We start from the raw sequence: 11,033 nt of genomic DNA, 5'->3' as shown, positions 1-11,033 counted from the left end.
GCTAGGACATTAAAATTGGCAGGAAGTGTCTACGATTAGGGATTGAACACAGGGAAGTGGACCGAACTAAAAATAGGAAGAGCCCACTGGGCCGATGTTTGACTGCCTGATTATTTTGGAAAATTACAAGTTAACCCCTTCAGTGCCTCAATGACGTACTGGGTACGTCATGCCTCTTATACCTTATATGCCATTTTGACGTACTCAGTACGTCAAGATTTTGAAGGCCGAAGTCAAATCGTCGGTACACCAAATGTGAATTTGTTTGGCCTGTGGGATACTTGTTACTTATAGGGGACTGGTGACCATTAGTTACCAGTCTACCATATATGCATCCTCGGTTTTTTTACCGTAGCTTCGCCATTTTGTTTTTGTCATGTTGTGAGAAGGTGTGAGGAGAGTTTGGCAATATTGGAAAAAATGTCAGCGAGGAGGCGAAGAATTGAACCCCAGGAAGTTCTGGGGACGAAGAAGATTTAGACAGCGAGGAAACATCCGAAAGCGAAGTTGAATCGTCTGAATACTAACTACTAACCGAAAACTATGTATTGAAACATTGCCCAGGTCTCGTGGCTCCACTTGAGTTTTGATCATGTTGACGTTATTTCTATGGTCGACAAGAGTATAGAGCATGGTCTATTTCACTCTTTACGGTAAACCTCACTGTACAATTAACGCGTCTCAATGCTCTTTAGACCCATCTCAACACGTTTACTGTGTGAAACGGCAACACGAACAGCGTATATTTACTAAGACTAGAAGCTCTTGTGAGCATTTCCGGTATGGAATAACTTGTCACGTGACATTTCAGTTATTGCCCAAACACTTTTAATGTAAACCCCACTTTAGGATTAACTCATCTCAATGCCCTTTAGACCCATCTCAATACGTTTACTCTGTGAAACGGCAACACGTACAACGTATATTTGCTAAGACTAGAATGTCGTGTTAGCATTTCCGGTGTGGAATAACTTGTCAGGTGACATTTCAGTTATTGCACAAACACTTTTAATGTAAACCCCACTGTAGGATTAAATCATCTCAGTGCCCTTTGGACCCATCTTATTTATTTTACGCTGTGAAACGGCAACACACACAACGTTTATTTACTAAGACTAGAAGCTGGTGTGAGCATTTCCTGTATGGAATAACTTGTCACCTGACATTTCAATTCTTAAAAAAAAAAGTTTTATTGTAAACCTCACTGTACAATTAACTCGTCTCAATGCTGTTTACAACCATCTCAACACGTTTACTGTGTGAAACGGCAACACAAAAATTGTACATTTACTAAGACTAGAAGCTCGTGTGAGCATTTCCGACATGGAATAACTTATCACGTGACATCTCAGTTATTGCTAAAACAGTTTTAATGTAAACCCCACTGTAGGATTAACTCATCTCAATGCCCTTTTGTCCCATCTCAACACGTTTACTCTGTGAAACGGCAACACAGACAACGTATATTTTCTAAGACTAGAGGCTCGTGTGAGCATTTCCTCTATGGAAGAACTTATCACGTGACATTTTAATCATTGCAAAAAGAAATACAGTAGTTGTAATGTAAACCTTACTGTACGATGAACTCGTCTCCTGTTATCTGTAAATCTAGTTTAGCTAGTACTTGTTTACAACAGTACTAATTGTAAGAATGATTTGCTTACTTTTTCTACTCTTGGCGGTGAGGTCGACGGAGTATATGGTTGCCGTTTCTGTAAAATTAAACACTACAGTTAAAATGATTTTAAGAATATCATACAAGTACCTTAAGGGATATTGGCTGACCTTTGTTTTTGAACGACGCCTCAGTTTCATCTTAAAGCCCTTGTCTCCTTTCTGCACCTTGTCATCTTCGTTGTCTGTCGCCAAGTGTTCTTTTTCGTCTTTGTCCCCATTTTCTTCATCGCTTGGTATTGCTATGAGAGTAGATGATTATCGCATTCATTAGTCATGACAACGACTGTACATGTCATCGTCTGATTTATGGGCATCGATTTTATCATTGAAATAATGGTAGTAATAACACATTTCACAACTTTTTGTAAACCTATTTATCTCACCTATATCGCCTCCCGCACACAACGGAAGAGAATCGATGAATTTCCATTGATTGAAAAGGTTGTAAGGAAAAAACATCTTTTCAGACAAGACCGTCTCAAAAAAGAAGCATCCTCAAGTTTCATTTGTATCTCGATTTCATACACTTTGCAAAACTTGATTTTCTGATCCAATATCTCGAAGGCCATCTGAACTCTGAGTTGGCCGATGTCTGCCTGTTGGCTAGGAATATAGAGAATTAATCGGCTCTTAATACAATAGATATAACTAAAACTGTATGTGGCCGATGAATCAACTCGCGTGCGATAATGTCAAGAAGCCCCCTCCGCCCCCCCTGCCCCCACCCCCTCCTCAAAAGCGCGTGGAAAAAGATATGCCCACAGGGGGACTTGATAGCCGATTTACAGTACATACATAAATATATTTATTCTCTATTCCGTTCAACATCAGTACGAACTTTTTAGTTTAAAAATCTTGGAAAGTGTGTAACTGGCTTAGAGTTTGTGATGTGTTTGTCGCATCGTGTAATAGACTTCTAACCCACGACTATTAAACAATTAAAACGACACAATACCTGCGAAAAGTTAAATGTCCCACCAAGTAATATGCATAAAGCGTACTGAAATGGAAAGAACAAGACTTATAGTGAAAAATTACTTATTGCATTTCTTCCATTGCTACTGTAAGAAGATAGTCACCTAACCTATTCCAGGATATGTCAAATTTCCTCTACGATATCCAGTCGACAAGGTGATTTACCACTGTTCAACGGCAAGACTACCTAATTCAGTGTCCTCTGAAGGAACTTTTTATGTGTCCTATTTATGTGCATTTTCTTCAAATGAAGCAGGAATTCCAAAGACCAATCTAAAGAGGCTTAGACCCACCATGCACTCGAAGACACCGCAATCGTTATGAGTCTGTTGAGTCGGGAGGCCGCGTTTTTCCTAACGAAAATATAATTCAAAAATTTATTCCGAAAAGCGTTCCTCGTCATTGTCGTCTCACTATTGTTCATTTTACTTTTTTTAGCCCCTCATTATTATACCATTACTATCATTGTTAAGATTACTATGATGATTGTTATGATTACATGAGTGGTCCGATTTGCCGGGCTGGCTTGCTTTGGATCGACACCAACGCTAATCGCACTGTCTCGTTTGCGATGTAATGTCAACGTTGATTTTCGTTGCGTTTAACCTACCTGTCAAAACCTCGGCAAAACGAACCTAGCGCGGCACATGTAATCAGGCTTTTTACAGCGTATATTTATAAGTCTGAACATACATACAGTGAAACCTGTATTAAGCGGACACCCTCTATTAAGCGGACAGTAGCCGAAGTCCCCAAATTTATTTCCCTTATGTACTTTAAATGACACCCTTATTACGCGGACACCTCTATTAAGCGGACGCGGACACCTAAAAAGTACCTAAAATGGTCATTTCTATTGTTACCAACCTGTATTAAACGGACACTTGTAATTAAATTCGACCACCCAACATGCCAGACACCGGAAATGTGAAAGATTGCCACCCACAAGTTTTAATATTTTTACTTGAAAAAACGTGATTTGACGAACTTATCTGATTAGTTTCACAGTACAGTGTTGTTTTCTATTTCGTTTTGTTTGTATAGAGCTTGTTTCACTCATATGTGTTCTTCAAACTTGAGTTGCAATCTATGTTTATGGTACTATCATCTATTAGTCCCCTTTAATAAAGAAATAAATGCAAACGTAAATCGTAGTCTCTGGGAGTATTCTAAACGTTTCCACTGTCATTTGAATGGCATTTGACACCTCATATGACGTTATCTATCGAAACCTGTATTAGGCGGACACCCTGTATTAAGCGGACACTACAGCATTCCCCGAGGGTGTCCGTTTAATACAGGTTTCACTGTATTGTGTTTCTACTTGTCTACGTACTATCATACCGAAGCTATTTCAAAAGTCCATGTTCTCCAGTTCATATTTGCACCAGTCTTGCTATTCATCAAATGCCTTTAAAAAAAGGGCAATGTAAATATTTAATTTCACTGGTTCTACACTTCCTTTGTTTCGTAACTAAAGAATGACAATTACCTAGCCACGCGGAAGGATTCCTCGGCTTGCAAACCAATCCCCAAAGGATCAAGATAAACCATGCGCCTTTCATTTTGGCACATATACTTAAATCTAACAAAAAATATATATATATATAAAAACAACAATTAGGATTATCACATCACTAAAAGTTTATTGCAAGATTTTTTATAGGCCTTTTCTAGTCTGTATTTTAGCTAAAGAATGTTGAGTTAGAGGTTGTAGCCATCTGATCATGTTCAAAAATTGCATATTTATTTTAATCAAAGTTGCCTTTTCTATAAAATAAAGAAAATCAACTCTCAGCTGCAAATACCAGTAAGCACCAGTGGCTGGGTGTCTGTGGTAAATGCACGACGACAAACACGTGATTGTTGTTCTCATCATTTGTCCAGGGGGTAACCTGTTGTAAGAGGGGTAATGAGGATCACGTTATTTAGAAAAGTATAAGTAAACAATGAAACTATACTCGACACTTCCCTTAACATCCATGCATGATCATTATGGTTCCTTCTCTTTTAATGAAGACCAATCAAGTCAAAGGCAGACAAATAAGCAGACCTACCGCTGTCGCTTTGGCGTCTGCAGATTTATCCACTTCCAAGCACCTCTCTGAGTCGTGAAACTCGTTACTTGTGACCAGGGAACACCTTTGTGAACTGTCATCCTTCGGTTGAGTAGGCAAAAATTGGCTCAGTCTGTGATCTATTAAACACTGGTAAAAGTGGTTTCAATAAAGAGACAAACACAACACAGCTTGTCTATACCAATAAAGAGTAAGTTCCTGTGTTTCTTTCTTTTATCAGATTAAACCCAGGCCTACTTCTGATTTGTTAGGTTCAGTAATCCTCGGCCACAAACTTTGTTTCAAGTTTTTCTTTTTACACCCCATTAAATTTCGGAGCCGTTTGTCTGAATAATCATTTTAGTTGAACTTGCACAAGTTGAGTGTAACTACGTCTTATACATGATGATAAATATGATATATGCGTTATTTACAAAGTGTGAGGTCAAGATGGCTGGATATTGGCCAAGTTCCTTTTTGGCGTATTTTTAGCCTGTATGAAAGGCGCTTTACGAGGAAGCGAAGCCGAGGGGCATTTCGTGCGAGGGCCTCTCGCGCCATTTTCGCCTTCAGCTTAGCTCATACAGCTCCTACCGTGTAGGCTACGCCTTTTTGGTTCGAGTTGAAGTCAAGCATGTTAAAAACGGCTGAGGAATGAAAACAAACAAGACCATCCTACAATCTTACCGAACAAGCTCAAGAAACCGGACCACAGGAAGTACACTTTTCCTGCATGGCCAAAGGGAGCAGTTAGGAATGAGCAAGATTTGCCGATCTTGCGCAGTCGAACATTCAATCAGAACACGGGATTACTTCATCTCGCCCGTTCGCGAAACAGGACATTAATTTTTATGTTACCTTCTATGTCTGTGTATTTGAAGGTCTTTTCCGAATCGACAAGTTATAGTCGACCTCAAGTGCGATCCATCAAAGAAAACACCCGAGGAAGCACTTTTCGAGTTTATCAGTGATACTAAAGGCATGTGGGTAAGTGAAACTGGTACATAGCTATTAAATGAAATGTAAATAAAAAATACATACTACTATTTTACACTGTCTATGGTCGTTTTCTAGCGATTGCATCGAGAACTTCTTAAAGTGGTTTTGAACAGAACTGAACAGCCGTCGTGTTTCCCCGTCCACACCTACCCTTTTTTTCTTTGAATTTTTTTGCTCTCAGGTTCACCTTTCGTCCTCTGAAATGAACGTTAATGGAAATCTTTCTTTACAAAACTCACTCAAGAAAGTAGATCAGTTTTAGATTTTACTTGTGTGGAGGGACGAATGAAGTGTATTATAGCGAAACGACTACAACGCACTATCTCACGCGCAAGACACGACTAAAATTTAACAAGGGGAACAGACCCATTTCCATTGTAGTCAGCGTGAGTGTTACTTAGCGTTATTCGTAGCCTTTTTTAAATCCCTCGAGTTAGTTGGTTTGCTTTGTGCAATATTCAAGCTGATCATACCTCATAATTAGCCTACTTTCACTCTCGGTTTTGAAGATTGGAAACATTAAATGAACGAACAAGTAAACAAGCGACAGGTTCGAGCCGGTAAGGCAAGGAAGTATTGAAGATATGTCATTGAAACTCATTCTCAAAGATTGGAATTGGAATTGGAAATACCAAACGTTCTGGTTAGATTAATCTTCGATACTCAAATACAGATGAGCGTCGAAGGCGCCGTAAGCGTCCTGTTGGCACGAAAGTCTATTTTTGTCTTTTTTTTATTTGTATAGAGATTTTTATTGACTAGTATTTGTTCATGTCCTGATGGTTGTCCAAGTGATCCAGACGACCCGTCATCCCACACAGGTACTTTAAATCTACACTGAAACCTACATAAGCCACACGATACTCAGTACAACAGCGATCACATCATGCAGTAGATTCGACCTTTCCAAGGTTTAGGCCAATCGTCAAACTTTTCATGGGAGGAACCAAACTTAGTAAGTTTAGAGTTCCCAGGAAAAACGTCGATCTTCACATGCGACGAACTAGACTTCTGAATTAACAAATTGTATGATACAGTTCGTATTTAGCTTCGTTCGGGAGAAAATTTATTACTAATTTATCACTGATTCAGGTGATTGGTTCGAACCGTCCTAAGTTCGACGTCTGACCCAACAGACGATCTTAAATTAATATAATTTCGGTTGACCCATATTAGAGTTTGGTTCGTCTCATGAAAAGTTCGACGCTTGGCCTAGGTCTAACTTGACTGGGACTCTGCGACATGTATAACAATAATAATAATAATAATAATAATAATAATAATAATAATAATAATAATAATAATAAGTGAAAAGAATCTTTATTACAAAACCTCAATTAAAATCCTATTTACAATCAACCTACTGTTACAAAAAATCTAATTAATTCATCAAAACACTATCTACAAATTCCATCCGTTACAAAAGAAACCCCTCGTCCTTCATTAGAGAACAAAAACAATCCTATATATTATAAGTGAAGATAGAAAAAACTATTCATTTACAAATTCTAAAAAATAGAAGTAACTTAACCTTACATAAAAGAAGAGGAAATAGATATAATTAATAATAAAAGTTCAAAAGTCTATAAAATTAAGAATTCCATTATGCAGAGATATTAAGATCCTGCAATCGAATTATACTAATGACGGCTAAACCAGTGTCCATAAAAAGCCCTAAGTATAAAAGCATATAGACACGTATTTCAGATATCCGCACTAGCGACATTTATTTTACAGTCTACTGATTGCTCTATCTTGCTACGAAACGGCGTTCGCGAACCTCTGATGCATGCATGTGCCGATCTTAAGAGTTCAAACGAGATCTGTGTCCTGAGCCAAGTGATTACAACATGATAAGGTTCGGTGTCTTTCTGAGCTATCTTGTCTGCGAGATGCTTTAAGAACCGCTGACACTCGTTTCCCATTCCGCCATTGGTTCCAAACACTAAAGGCGTAAACGAACCTATTTCTACATCTAACACCCGCTGCTGGTACTTGCGCTTCTTATCTTCTTCTTGCTCTTTGAACACTTCCGATGTTGGCTTGCTCTGGTAACACTTGGAGTTGACGTGCGTAACTCTAACATCAAAAAATGCCGTAACTCCTCTTGCCCAGAAACCTCCCGCTTTGATGTCCAACCTTGCCTCAGAACTTGTAACATCGCTCCTCAAATGAAATCGCTCGTTGTCCAGGGGTTGAAGGCGTGGTTCGATTTCGACATTATTGCAGATCTTGTCGATGAATGCCGTTAACAAGTTCCGTACACCGTCATGCCTCTGCGCTACAAACCCCCCCTTTTTACAAGAGAGGGCGTGACTAACGGTGAATTTATCCCCACATATGCAATGACTTGGTAAATCGACTAAGGGTAAGTCATAACGCAAGCGTAGCGAGTCTCTGAACTCTTGCTTGTTGAGGGCTAAACCTTTGTCTGCGGGAGGCATCGCATTCAGCCAAGAACTTGCGCCCTTGTCCCTCGATTGATTAACCAGACGCAGCAGGCCTGGGGAGAGGCTTGAATCAATGCTATCCATTTTCTCTTTGGCACTTGCTCTCTTAAGTGATTGTTGATGCCTCTTTAGCTCTTCCGTAGATCTTTCTCCTGGCACCATGATGGAACTCTGTGATGTAATAGAACCTACGTGGGCGGTGGTTATTAGTCTCGAGGCAGCAAACTGCTGCGGTGCCTCGGATTTCAGATCAGGAATGCCTAGACCCCCTTGACCCGTTGCTAAGGTAGCAAGTCTGCGCACTTCGTTAGGGAGAGGCTCTGATTGACCGAACAAAGTAGGGAGTAGTAAATCTTCAATCACTTCCTGGATTGGATCGACATAATCTTCAAACGATTCAATCGTGCGCATGAAGTAGGTGAACTTCGACTTGTAGCCTTTTGTGAAAGCAATATACGCCGCATGGGGCTGGCTCTTCGCTGTTTCAGAGAGACGTTCGATTTCCTCTTTCCATGCACGAACCTTCTCCTCACAATACTGATCTTTGTATTCTTGCGATGCAATGACTGCTCCCAGATGGCGCTAACCTTCAGTCGTTATGTTGACTTCCTCTCCAAACACCCTCTTTGCTTCCTCCGCTAGTTCCATAGACTTCACAATAAGTCAGCTCTTTGTCCCATTCACAAGGTAACCAAACTTTTGTCCTTCCTTACTCAATTGCCTGTACCAGTTGTATAATTGCGCTATACTCCCTCCTCCAGCTGAGTCGTCTGCAAGCCACACCTGTTTAACCAATGGGCAATGATCCCTCAAATTCTGTATCATTATGGATGTATTAAGTGCATACCATGGCATCGCTAGCGGATCTCCTTGTGTGGTGCCTTCTCGAGAAAGTATTTCACCTCCCCCACAAATAAACAGTCTAGATGGGCTTCTATATGTGTTAATCACATAGAGCGCCATTTCTTTGCACATGATCTGGATATTGTGTAAGGCCGCTGACCTATTCATTTGGTTAAAAGCGTTACTAGCATCAATTAGCAATATTCCATCTGTTCCTTCTTCAACAAACACTTGACTCATTGCATGGATCGCAGCCTCCGCTCCTGCGTTATGACCTGCGCAAACTTGTAGGGGATCCGCCGCTTCTTTTATTTCCTCCTTTAAAAAACCGCTGACCGTTTTCCCCACTATTCTCCTCAGTACCTCTCCAACACCAATTGGTCTGATTCCCGGGTTCTTATCAAGCGGGATAAGCCTGCAGGACGTGAAAGCTTCAAGTAAGGAAGGGTGGTACGATTTCCTTAGCAGATTTCTTGTGAACACGGCTAGCTCTTCTCTCAATATTTTGCCCTCGGTCTTGAAATTCTTAGAGCACAGGATTCTCTTATACAGCTCTGCGTCCATTCCAGATGGTCCGGCTGAGCCCTTGGTTTTACTTGCCGAGTTGTAGATCGATTCTTCGTCTATGAGGTCGTAAACATTTGGCGGAATATAATCAATTGGGCCGTGTAACAAACTCTCCTCTGCGATATCAGCTGCCTGTGGGTGTTTGTCCTGTAGCCCTTGCAGGACATCTGGAGATAGGTCGAGCAGACCGGACGAGCTCTCGTTATCTAGGAGTTTCATAGCAGCTGTCAATTTTCCTTGCAGAACCAGCTTTGAGAAGGCTTTGGATATGTCTTCAACCTTTCTAGGTTTCTTGGAATTCACAAATTTCCCTTGAATGAACCTCACTTCTTTAAGCAACAAATCAATGTCCCTTGTTTCCAGAGTGCTAATCGACGCTCTATTGCTTCACTATGCTCCTTGCTTTTGGAAGTAGCGGATGGTTTTTGCAAAATCAAAGTTGGGAGCACCATGAATGCTTTAAGAGCGACCGATTTCAAGTCAGAGTCTGAATTAAATTGCTTAATCCAGAAGGTTAATTGTTCAATGAAACTCTTCCCTGCGCGACCCGATGGAACATTGAATATATTCCTCCTGTAGTGGACGATTTCATCGTAAACATCGTTGACAGTATCACAGAAACATGCGTAACTAATACTGCCCCAAGTTTTTTTTTCCTTAATAATAATAATAATAATAATAATAATAATAATAATTTAATATTTATATTGCACAAAATACATGTAAATATGATCAAATGCGCATTACATGAAAGTAAATTATCAACATTAATAAGTTATCCAAAATAACTAAAAATATTATATAAAAAAACAATGGATCTATAAAAATATAATATAATATATACATAATCCTAAAAAAAATCCTCATGAAAAGCTAATCTAAAAAAATGGGTCTTAAGTAAACCTTTAAACCTATTAAAATTGGGCTCATTTCGTATTTGTGATGGTTACCCATTCCACAGTTTAGGTGCCGCAGCTAAAAAAGGACGGTCACCCAATGTCTTTTTAGTTAAAGTTCTTGGCGTTTGAGGCATGATTCCCATTGCACACGATCTTATATTGTATCTCTCTTCCTCCCTTTTGCTAATGAGTTCTTGTAGATATACCGGAGCTTGTCCATGGATCGCTTTAACGTATAACGTATTCTACAGACTACTATCAACGTCTTACTCCAGAAAGCTGGTTTACTATCTTAGAACAAACGCCACTGAATCGTAGCCAACAGTTACCAGCGCCGTACAAACGACTTATTGACGAGATCACGCAAAACTAACTACGAGAGAACAACTGGAGAACTGACAATTTGACTAACAATAGACGACTGTTAATACGTTTAACTGTGACAATAGACGGATCGAAACGCACCAATTACTGATTACGAGTCTTCATAGCCAATAACATCACGGCTTAACTGACAGACGACCAATAACATCGCGACATAATTGACCAATCAGATCAATACGCTT

General features: G+C 39.8%; 1 pseudogene; it reads right to left on the bottom strand.

Annotated features, from left to right (window-relative positions):
• Positions 1–1,392: 1,392 nt before the first annotated feature.
• On the bottom strand, positions 1,393–9,262 carry LOC140928903 (uncharacterized; annotated as a pseudogene).
• Positions 9,263–11,033: the final 1,771 nt, after the last annotated feature.

Source organism: Porites lutea, chromosome 1, assembly GCF_958299795.1.
Source record: "Porites lutea chromosome 1, jaPorLute2.1, whole genome shotgun sequence".
Taxonomy (NCBI): domain Eukaryota; kingdom Metazoa; phylum Cnidaria; class Anthozoa; order Scleractinia; family Poritidae; genus Porites; species Porites lutea.
Note: the sequence above shows the minus strand (reverse complement) of the source record. Positions and strands in the feature narration are given on the sequence as shown.